Source organism: Dermacentor andersoni, chromosome 3 (assembly GCF_023375885.2).
Source record: "Dermacentor andersoni chromosome 3, qqDerAnde1_hic_scaffold, whole genome shotgun sequence".
NCBI classification, from domain to species: Eukaryota; Metazoa; Arthropoda; class Arachnida; order Ixodida; family Ixodidae; genus Dermacentor; species Dermacentor andersoni.
Window position 1 is genome coordinate 178,703,567 of NC_092816.1, and position 12,054 is coordinate 178,715,620.

At 45.8% G+C, this 12,054-nt stretch overlaps 1 long non-coding RNA gene across 3 annotated transcripts in view; it reads right to left on the bottom strand.

Moving 5' to 3' along the window:
- Positions 1 to 3,651, bottom strand: part of LOC126524445 (uncharacterized) — an 84,207-nt gene extending 80,556 nt beyond the window's left edge. For 2 of the 3 annotated variants that reach the window (XR_007597964.3, XR_008611004.2), the window contains exon 1: positions 3,523 to 3,651. This is a non-coding gene — a long non-coding RNA (uncharacterized lncRNA). The remainder of the gene's footprint in view (positions 1 to 3,522) is intronic. The other variant, XR_011893168.1, reaches the window with a different exon arrangement.
- Between the last annotated feature and the right edge of the window lie 8,403 nt (positions 3,652 to 12,054).

Consider the following 12,054-nt stretch of genomic DNA (forward strand, 5'->3'; position numbering starts at 1 on the left):
GACCAAACCTACACCGTTTGCGCTACAACCGGCCTACGAAAGGCAGCTCTACAAACTGGAACAACAGGGCACCAGTGAGCCCAAGCAACATTAAGACTGGGCCACACCACTGGCCTCAGTGAGGAAGAAAAACGGAAGCTTACGTCTTTGCGGGGACTATCGGTTCACCGTAAGCTTGGCGACTAAATTGTTCTCGTACCCGCTGCCAACACCGCAGGAAGTCTTCTGTATACTACGTCGGGCAACGATTTTCAGCACTCTGCACCTAACCGAAGCGTACCAGCAGCTGAAACTGAGCAAGAAAACTTCAGGGCTCACTCTTAACAATATGTCACAGAGTGCATGCCAGCGTCCATCTGGACATGGCCGCCATTACCGCCATAGCCGCAACGCGGCTTACACGGCGGTAGGGAAGAAAGCTCCCCATTATTCCTGTACTCACCGGACCGGTTGGTCAAGTGGGTCGTCAGAGCGTGACGAGGGACGAGGTTGCGAGCGAGCAGAGTGGCTTGGAAGACGGAACGGTGTGGTCGCGCAGAAAAAGACAGCTGAAGATGTGATCGGCAAGCTGGCATTCCCAGGCCAAAGTCTTCGCCGATAGATCCACAGACGCTGCAGGACCGTCAAGATCTTCGGCAGCGAGGTACCAGCAGCCCGACGCTTCTTCAGATCGAGATCTGAGCGAGCGCGCCGCCGATAAGCCTCTTGTTCCAACCTGCTCTCAGAACTTTCCGCCGAATTCTTTCTTTTTAATCGCGTTTTATCGTTCATTTATTTATCCATCGCCTGTTCATTTTTGTATGGTCTGTTAGTGTAGTGTTTGCCCCGTTCAATGTCGCGTGTATTTTTCATGTCTGTCGGGTATTTTTTCTTATTTCGCGAGTGTTGTAAATGTCCACGTGGTGGGCTTTGTCTCGTGCGTGTCGTTATAGTTTCTGTTGTGTGTGACCCGCACGCCTTCTACGAAGATTTTAACTGTCTGTTTGTCGCTTGCTTATTATTTTTTCATCATCTACTGCCCGTGTACTGCCCCGGAAGCAAGCACCAAAAGGCCGACGCACTGAGCCGCCTACCCCTCGGTGAAACCGCTGAGGACGCGCCTCAAGTTAGCTGCGTGATGTTCGAAGTGCTACCAAGGCCACCGCTAACAGCCCACATTGTCGCAACGGCAACACAAGAGGACCCGACGTTGTCCAAGCTGTACAAAGCTTCACAGGAAGGCAGAATTCAAGGACTCAAAGAAGACAACTTCAACGCTTTTCGCAACAGAACTACGGAATTGAGCTGTCACCATGGTTGCATCACGCTGGGATCACGAGTTGTTATTGGAGTCCCACTTCACCCATAGGCCGCGGCTCTCATCCAGGTCGTACACAGAGGCGACGTCGCAATGAAGTTTGCCCGCAGCTACATGTGATGGCCTAGAATAGACAAGGACATCGAAACACTTGAGCAAGATTGCAGAGCGGTTTCTTGCGGTTTCAGTCATTTTGCGGACTTGTTCCCCTGTTTCGTTCCCACCATGACGATCGAAACAAGCGCGAACGACGACCAAACCAACCAAACGAACCAAGCGCAAGCTGAGCTAGCGCGAGCTTACGCGAGTATGAAACGAGCGGTAGGGCGGGTCCACATGACGCCAGCTTCCCGCGCGCACGTCACATAAGGGGCCGCTCTCATTGGTCTCCGCCATTCTGCGCTCAGGTCTTTCCTCTCCCGCTCCGCGTTCGTTCTTTCATCTTTCTCTGTGCTCGTTTGCCGATGGCCTCCAACACGAGCGCGTCGTCTTACAGAAACTACTTGATGCGCACGCAAAACCAGTATGCTGGGACGGGCGCTGTTCACACACCTCCCAGAATATTCTTGCATCGTGATGTCTACCGACGTGTTTGTTAATGCTCCACAGCGTTTTCAAGGCCCTGTTCTCCAGGGATACCAATGGGAAAGCTAAAATACATGAGTCCGCGCAACTGCCTATCCATCTATTCTTTCATTCGCCCGTCTATCATTGCATCTATCTCGCTAACCGTCCGCACGTCAGCCCGTCCATCCGTACATCCATCCGTCCATCCATCCATCCATCCATCCATCCATCCATCCATCCATCCATCCATCCATCCATCCATCCATCCATCCATCCATCCATCCACCCATTCATAAATGCTGGATATGATACGAACCAGGTCTTGTTAAGCAGTTAGACGATTACGGTTTTTCCGGGAAAATACATTTTATGCGCAGAATATTTCTTGCTCTGGCTTGTAGACAAAATGCAATTCTTGTGATTCTGATTTAACAAGAAGTCTCACCTCAAGCGATATCAAGTGGTTGTCCGACACACGCAGTAATATAGGAAAGGAAGATTGTGAAACGATTGCATTCTTTACATTCAATAATTGTATATTCCTAAACATGTTGTTCCCAGTTCGACCAGTTTTTCGTTCCTGAGCCACTGTTTCATCTCATCCTTCCAAATTAAATTCAGTATCAAAATGACTTTTTTTCTGCTTCACGACTGCTCTACTAATTTCACGTTTTCTGCCGTTATCAGGCATAGCGCTCCGGGAGCGAGTGAGTAACAACAGACGTTGTCGATGAGATGCGAACACGCATGCGACAGGCAATCCAACTAAAACTCACGCCACGCCAAATATATTTTATGATGCTTGAGTCATACATAGACATAAGTATGCACGACTGCGTAACACTTAGTCGCACACAACGTCACAATGCGTGTAACTCTCGTCTACACCCGTTAAATGACATGCAGAACACAGGAATTAGCATACCATATAAATTCACGTCGAACGGACGCAGTATAAATAATGACGGCGCCGTCATACGATTGTCGTCAAGCTTATTGTCGCCGTCTTTCTGCTGTCAGACCACACACACACTTCGTAAATTTAGAAAAGACGTGTTAGTACACCTGATAACGCTTTCTCGAGCACCATACAATGCTGTATAGTAGGCTACCTTCAAAATGCGTTGCGCTACATATATTTTCAGTGCGTGGAATCTGTGGCACTCTTTACATCGGTAAACAGTTCAATTGAGGGGCTTTACGTCCCAAAACTACGATCTGATAAAGAAGTACGCTGTAGTGCGGGACAACGGAAAAAGTTTTGACCACCTGCGGTTCATTAATGGGCACCCAGTGCATTGCACACGGGCAATTTTCGCTCGTCACCCCTAAATAACGCGGCCACATCGGCCTGGGTTTCATCCGACGACCTCATGCTTATATGCAACGCCATATCCGCTGAGTCACTATAACAATTTTTTTTCGCGAGCTATATTTTATTTTTCCCACAAATCATCACTTTCAACGTATATATTGGGTAGATATGTGTAGAGGTGTCAATTGAAGTACTCATTACATTCTCCAGCGGTTCACGTGCCTGAGTACAAGTTTTCCGCGACGTCTGTATGTTGCCACTAATATTTTAGCAGACAAGAACTCACCCTGATGCATACACAGAATATGTACACCTAAAGAGGACAGCAATGATCATGACTTACCGCTAACTTCACTGCAGGTTTAAGAGCAGAATAAACAAGAAAATAAACCTCACCCAAGACTTTCGTTTCGTCTACACAGTGGGGTAGGAGCAATACACGAGTGGTGTGCATCAAAATGAGCAATAACACACAAGTGGTCAGTACAGATTTACCATTTTATTTCGTTTTTCATTCGCATTGACTTGTCATCCCCGAAGCAGAACGCTGTTCTAAGCCATAAATCATTTGCATGCACAAGGGTACAGCAGTGTCGCGTTGTTTTGCTTGAAGACAAACGCTTACTTCCATCCAAAAATTTCAAAAACTAAAAAGCACATTTTCAGTACGCAACAATAATTTCTATAGCAACTATGGTTTCCCTGAACAGAATTTCAGTCGCACTTGAAATCTGACATAGCATGCAGAACAATGTACAATAGAAATCATACCCGTGTGCCAAGAGCAAAGCTTTCTGAACAGAGCTATGTTGTTCTTAAACTGTGAAGAAAGTACTGCGCATGAGGGTCATATCCACTTTTAGCATCGGCGTATCTCAACATCATTTGAGACTCTGGGTAGAGGAGAAAAGGGGGAGGTGTATTCTTACCTTCCTATGACATTTTACTGGAAGGTCAGGCTCCCAACTACACCTCGCCCGTCGCCTAAGCGGTGACTCAGGCCGGATCTATACATTTACGTTGTGTGTTCTTTCTGTGCAACCACAAGACAAAAGTATGTGGAGAACTCTCATAAGTAACCGTTTGTTTATCTGATATCTCACGCTCGATATGTTGTACGCAAACATAGTCTGGGTTGTGAAGGGTGGTCTGGTTGATCGCTCAGGACCGTAATTTGTGCGTGAGCGTTAGTCCGGGCTCAAACAGAACCGAGTTCTTAGAGCAATGATGTTACATTACGAGCGTCTTTCTGTTTTCGACTGATCTCTCAATTGTGCCTTCTGAATAAACGCTTACCCGAAGTATAGTAGTCTTTAGCTTCCTCTTAGTCGTTATGTCTACAATTGGTGAACAGGGATCGCCACCAACAAAAGGGATCCCACCCTTCGCATGATGAAGAAAGTGTTAACATAACTAGCAATGTATATAAAACATATGTCATTATTTTTTCACCGCGGAATCAACTTGGGCAACAGCATCGCGGTATGCACAATAGGATTACCTGTGCGTCTAAGGAGACGCGTATTGAACAATGTTTCGAATACCTTTATTCTTTATTCCTTCTGTGCACATAGATATATACGTGCATTTAAGGAACGGTCTGTTTATACGTGGGAGATGTCTTTTGCTGGCACTTAGATTTAAATAATACATCTAGACCCAAACATTATTTGCGCATATTGTTGAGGCTAGTGAAGTTTGGACAAATCAAGTAGAGGGGGTGGTAATAAATAATATAATGTTAAGTTATATCTATTATATACAAAGGCTCGGGTAGGAGCAGTTAGTAAAGCAAATGTTGAAGCGTATGTCGCAGATGCGGAAATCAATCTTTTATTCAATACGAAAATGGTAGCTTCGATTTCAGCGCAGCATTTTAATGTACACATTACGTACGATCCTCATCATTGTGATCAGTATGAAGTGTCGACCCGAAGGACAACAATAAGTTCAAAGTCTACTTGCCTAAGGAACCGGCTATTCCAGCTGTGACAACTGTCTTAGTTATGTTAATGAAGTCGTTGCAAAATGTGAAATGGCAAATGTACTTGCTCTAGTACTCTGCATACATCAATGTAATTTTTGGTATTTTCTGAAGCTACACTAAGCCACCTATATTAAGCATCTTTTCTTCAATAAAAGTGCCCTATTGCGGGCATAAACAGAGCCTGTCAGACATTAATGAAAAGTTCGCTGACCAGCATTATAGTTACTGCCTTCCACAGCAGCGCAAGCCCAATACAATTATGCACTAAAACTGCTCAATGCACTTTAAGATGAATCAGAGCGCGCCCCATGAATATAAGCATGCGCCATTCTCGGTTATCAGTTGTAGCCTCTGGCCAAGTGGCCGCTATTGCACGGTCCAAGGCTCCACCGCATGAGCTGTAGTGGCGCAGATAGACATGCAGTAGTTAGGTTCGTAAGACTGCTTCCCGCCTATCGTAGAAGTTTGTTGTTACGTCGGTAGCTGCTATGGCTGTTCAGGTTTTGTGAATCGACTTACACTTACTATAGCACAACTACTGAAGTTCGTAGCTCGTAGTTCGTAGTACTGACCATGCAGCCCATACCTGCGCTAACACGACATACACGCCTTTTTATTGCGAAGCAATACTACTTTAGGTCGCACTTCAGCCCGTTTCGTGGCGAGGCGGTGATAGGCACCATTGACCTTTAGCGTGACCACGCTGCGTGACGTCACACCACGTGACCACGCAGCGTGACGTCACGCCAGCTGTGTAAAAACGGGGCCCCATCTCACGCCGTCGCGAGGCGAGGCGGTAGCCACCAACGGCGGCCTAAATCCCGCTCCTCTCACCAGGGGCGCTACGGTCGGTGTGACGTCACACCAGCTGTGTAAAAACGGGGCCCCATCTCACGCCGTCGCGAGGCGAGGTGGTAGCCACCAACGGCGGCCTAACTCCCGCTCCTCTAACCAGGGGCGCTACGGTCCGTCAAAGACGCCGCCCAACCCCATAAAGCGGTCTACTCGAACCATGTTCAACAAAAACAATAAAAACGCGTTTTGCTACCTGGACGAGGTCTCTATAGGCGACGCGTACGAGCGCGTACCGCGCTACAAGAACGACATTGTAAGACGCAAGATGGGTCTACCGCCGGACCCCGGGGCCACCAGCGACACGCCGGACACGCAGATGCACAAGTGGGGCAAACTTAAGACGACCGACGAACGATGGGGGTGTTATGCAGACAACTTGGCCATCCACAACGTGGCCGAAACATACAAGCTACCGCTAATGCATCGTGAAGACGACGAGGAGACGTACAACAAACTGTATCGCATTTTGGACGGGGACAATAACCCCAACATTTATTACGGCGCTACCGTACTTTAACGAACGCTACTGCAAGCACCGAGTGGGCACATCTTACGACGCGGAGAAAATGGAGTGTTCCGCACCGTCGGCCAATCGATACTGGAAGATTTTCTAATGGGCACGCTGGTGACGGAAATGTTTTTTGGCATACACGGATTCGACGGATGACTTTCTCTTAGATGATTCGATGTAAGCCGTAACACTAGCATAACCCAAGACTACCACCAGCCATACTACCAGCTGATCCGAGAATAACACACTATTGCTTCGCAATCATCAGGCTTAACCAAGCTAAGCCACGGCCGCTTTTTTGGACTAAAGCGTTCTTATATGCAACGGAGGGCATCGCAAGCTTCCTTATCTTACGAACAGCTTTAACTTTGTGAATGTGTTTTTTTTTCGTAAGATATTTTATGGGCCAAAATTCGTTCGTAAGTTTGCTTAGTGAAATCCGCCCCTTATTCGCAAACATACGTTGTAGCGGTGGCTTCTATGATCTGGGTGACGAATTCCAGGTTTCCTGCTTACGGCGAACCTAACAACGCTCGCGCATTCTCCTTATCAAACTCCATCGTGAACGAAAAACTGCATCCATTTTCTATAAAGACTTTCGAAATACGTACCGCCCGTTTTCTTGCAAAAGTCGTTTCCAGGAAAACGAAGTAAACGTTCACGTAGCAGAACACTTTCGTTGTTAGATCATGCAACCGAGGTGCCATGAGGTTAACACCTTTACTCAAAAACATATTTCCGATAACTGGTTCCACCCTGTAGCCCATACATACTCCACTTTTCTCTAAAAACACTTTTTGCTGGACAAGACATTTTAATAAAGCTTTTACAGACATGCCAGCCTTTCGTATGAACTGCTGCTCGTCGTTCTTGACTGTTATGCAAAGCCTCATAACCTTCAACAACTCCTTTTGCGGAATTTAGCCGTAGTAGATCGTAACATATACGCTATAAATATCGAAGAGGGTGCGGTTTCTGAAGGATCACCTTGGCATTCGTTCAAGCCTCGAGGGCTTCAGTGGACGACTTGGACCGCATTGCAAGGAATCGCGCAAGACTGTAGACAGCCATAGATGGGTCTTACGGAATTCTATTCGTCGAGGACGCCCACACAAGAAAACTCCTTCCGCGCAGGGAGGCGATGTCACGACTCTAGGTGATATGTAACTTCCGGATGCTCATAATTATACAATAACTAATGGGATTTTGCGTGCGAGAACCACGATTCATTATGAGGCACGCCGCAGTGTCGGACTCCGGCACTTTGGAGTAGCTGCAGTTCTTTAACGTGCACCTAAATCTTAGTACACGGGTGTCTTCATATCTCGCGCCCTTCTAAATGGGGCCACCGTGGCCGGGATTCGATCCCGCGACCTCGTGCTCAGCAGCCTAACACCACAGCTACTGAGCAGCCATGGCGGGTACAAAAAAGAAGGATGCTCATAAGAAATTGCTCCAGAATGGACCCCAGCCGGTTTTGCACCTTACTCTTCTGCGGTTGGTAACGAGCTTATGACTTGGAACATTTCTAAACGTGTCTGAAGAGCAGCCACGTTGACGTGTTACAGACCGTGTAGAAATTTTCGAAATGATGCAGTGTTCTTTTAGAACATGGGATAGAACGCCGCCCTTTGTGAACGGGCTTGTTAACGACACTTTGCTAGTTGTAATAGCAGACAAAGGAGGTAACTTTGTGGTTTGGCAAGGTGCGCTTTATAGTTACAAAGTAAATGAAAGCGCAGGAAATGAACTGCGAACCTATAGGAGCAAATTTGGAGAAAAAGGCCCGTTTTCTCTCAATTCGGCTGCGAAACGCGCGAATGCCTTGTAATTGGATATCCACATTAATATCAAGAACCATAAACCTGAAGTTCCATTCCGAAGCATAGCGTTTGAGAGCAGTACATGGTAGTACGTGTTTTAGTGTTTCATACAGAAACACCTAGGGTCGCTTATAGATAAGGATAGTTCGTAGTAAGGAATTTTCGGGATGTGGTGTTGTGTTTGGGCCACAGCAACCCGAAGACTTGCAGTGACATAAGTATAGGCCTTACACATTATTGTGAGTTGCCGAAAATGGTGAAGTTTTGCATAACAGAGGAATAAAACGACCAGGAATTCATATGTGCTTGCATGTGTGCAGAAAGGTATATGAAACTGCTTGTGCTTTATCTTGAGTCGACATTGGTAGGTGTTCAGCTAAAAGTGTTCTTGCAGAAGCATGGACTCAGTATTGACTCAGGCTGACATTTACGTAACGAATAGTGTGTAAATAGTTAATTGTAATAAATTACATTTTTTCAGAGAAAGTTGTAATTTAACGATTACTTTGTTGAATCTCTAGCGCTCGCTGTAATTCAATCACTTTCCTGAGTAACCAATCATTCATTGACCAGGCAAATTACAACAGTCGACGTAACTTTGAGAACACGAATATGACAAAAAACCACTGTACAACGGCCGTGACCATGCCACGCAGCAACGTCGCCAAGGCATATCTTCAGACACACCAACCCGGGTGCTGAACCTTTGTGTCTTCTTTTTAACGGTTCACCAGATGTTGGTCGATGAACTGAACAGTTGCTAACGGCATCACGTGGGACCATAAGCCGGGCTCGCTTGTTTAGAGCGTGTCAAGAGTAGCGCTCCGCCGCCATTTCTGTTTCCGTAGCGTGGACCAGCTGGTGGGCAGCACCTGTTGGCGCAGTTGCCCCTGCGAACGCGTAGGGTTGTGTTTTTGTGCGTGCCCTGAAATAAAATTGTATGACAAGAGCGATGCAGTTTCGCGGTGCTTCTGATAACTATGAGCTGCTGCTCCTTCGAATGCTGAAAGCAATTCATCGAAGGCGAGGAGCTCTTAGCTATACCTCCCGGCAATCATGATGTCTTATTTAGAAAGCCTTGGATTCACCGAATAGGTAGTGATAACTTCAGACCAGTGACATCTATGTGAGTTTTTGAACTAAGTTGCGAATCTCTAGTATTAATCCCAAGTTTCCGGGCTTGCCTAATTTGCTACACGATATAACTTCGTAGATACCACGCGACAGTTCATTGAGCAAGTCGTCACCTCCCTACAGGTTTTTACACGGATCCTCTGCGACGTGTGCGTTGTATCTATCAAAAGTAACAGCACGTGTTGTGTGCACTGGACCGTGTAGTCGACATTTGGCACAAATTTGCTGATATGCAAGTACTCGTGCTAAAAGTTGGTCGTGAAACGCTTATCATTAAGCACATTCGTTTTAGTACATACACTAGAGGCTCCAGCACGAGAACTCATATTGAAAGAACTCCGCAACTTTTATGGTTACTGCTTCACTTTCTTTTTATATACTGGGTGCCCCAATTACCATGCACCAAGATTTAAAAATATGCAAGAGCCATCTAGCTGGCAGAACCAAGGTAATGTTGTTTGTCGTCGCTTGGAGATAGTCCGATATATTTTTGCGCTGTGCCTAATTACATATTTGCTCCTACATTATTAATCAACTTTTCAAGTATTACTATTAGCTGAAAGGTGTTAATAAAAAAAATTGTAGAGCATCATGAAACATTCCCGATGCAGCTTTCTGCTGCTCAAAACGTGCTACACAAAAGTGTTTTTGCAAGCGTGAATCGTGCACGCGAATATACTAATAAGCAAAATTACACCTTTTGGGTCGTATCTCGCCACACAAAAATAATCGTCACCTGCCTTGTCCGCATTTTCTTTCTTTAACGCTACGAGCCTGGTACTTCCAAGTAACGAACGACATGCACGATGTCAGCATAACAGGGCATTCTTGACAGGAACGTAGCGAGCGCAGCGTTTTCAAGAAAGCAAACGCAAGTAAAACAGATAACGATTATCGTTGTGTGGCAAATATACGACCCAAAGGGTGTACATTTGTTTAAGAGTGTACGCACAAAGTGCCTGGAGCAGCCAGCCACGGGGAAATTGTGCGCGTATTCGGGGCGTCTTTCACGCTCAGAAAAACACTTTTCTGTAGCACAAATTTAGCAACAGAAAGCAGTATCAGGAGTTTCTTCTGTCGCTCTTAAACTTTCTCATTAACATTTTCATTTAATTACAATACATTAGAAGCTGATCGTTTAATTAAGACTATGTAATTAGGTAGAATGCAACAAATATTCTGGGTATCTCCAAGCGACGACAAACAACATTACTTTGGTTCTGTCGAGCTACGTGGCACTTGCATATCTTTAAATTTAGGGCAGGATGGTTTGGACGCACTGTATAATGAAGATCTTTCACTTTTGGGGTGTGCATTTTTTCTCTTTTCTTGGCGGTTGGTTGTATGGCTCGAACTCCGGATGATGTCTCAGAGACGCACTGCTTAAAACCGTGCAAGCAAACAATGTTAGTCTAGAAAATAGTGTAGCTATGTATAAAGACTTGTGCCTGCGAACATGTAATGCCGCAATGTTGGCAAATAAGTGTGAAACCTTCGTCTCCACACTGCTTGAGCACTAACTACATGAAGTTTCTAATTAGGTATTTTTGAGCACTGTTAAAACATCGTTTCATTTCCGACAGCACTGGTATGTTTGCACGCTCAAAAATTCTATCAAAGTCCAGTCGTGCAAAGGTAATTTCGCAGAAGGCTCAACCGTGTTCAATTTGGGTGCCTTTAAATTAGCGAGGCTGTAACTCTGTTTTCAAAGACAAGTTCATCGCTTCTTGCAGGCAATGGCTTGCGCTTGATGAATCGTAATGAGTGACTAACCTAGCATATGGTGAAGAAAAAGCAGAGAGAGGCGGGTGCCTGACGCCCACAAAATATAGTTTTCGCCAAGCCCGCTGAATCCGGCGGAAACCTGATTCTGCCGATTCCACTGCTTGCGCACCATCAGCGTGTTGGGCATGTCCTCGTCGTCTTTTGTGACCAGTCAATTGTGGCATGTAGTAGTGCGCTAAACAGACAATAAAAACAAATTTCAGAAATGGTGATCACTGTTCTCGTTATTTATTAGCCAGGGTTAAATGCTGTTACCGCTTTCTCCCTTGCCGAACGTTAACAAACGATTGAATTTTTTCAGGTGCGCAAACTCCTGACTATGTGATCTGCCATGCATCGTGTTCTCAATTATTTCGGTATTATCTACATAATAGTGCACGGGTACATCGTATGATCTGGTGCGCATGCTAAGATTGGCCAAATCGCACGAAGCTTACAGGTCAGTCTTACTGTAGCTTAGGTGCGTCATACCTGATACGCACGACGAGGTCATTTGGCAAGAACGGCGTGGATTATCGTGCTTGAAATAGAAATTGATTAAAGCCGGGGCTATTGGTGACACAGGTCTCACAAAAGTTGCGTACCTAATTGTGGCGTACACAATACATTTGGAGTGGTAGTCAGCCAGCGTTCGCGCTTCTCTAAATCTTTTATTGCGATAGCAATTATATAGACACTTCAAGCGCAATTCTGCGGTCTGCGTGGTTGCAGCCGTGGGGTTCCTATAAAGACCAAGGGCGATAAAATCGTCACAGCGCACCGCATGCTGTATGTGATGTC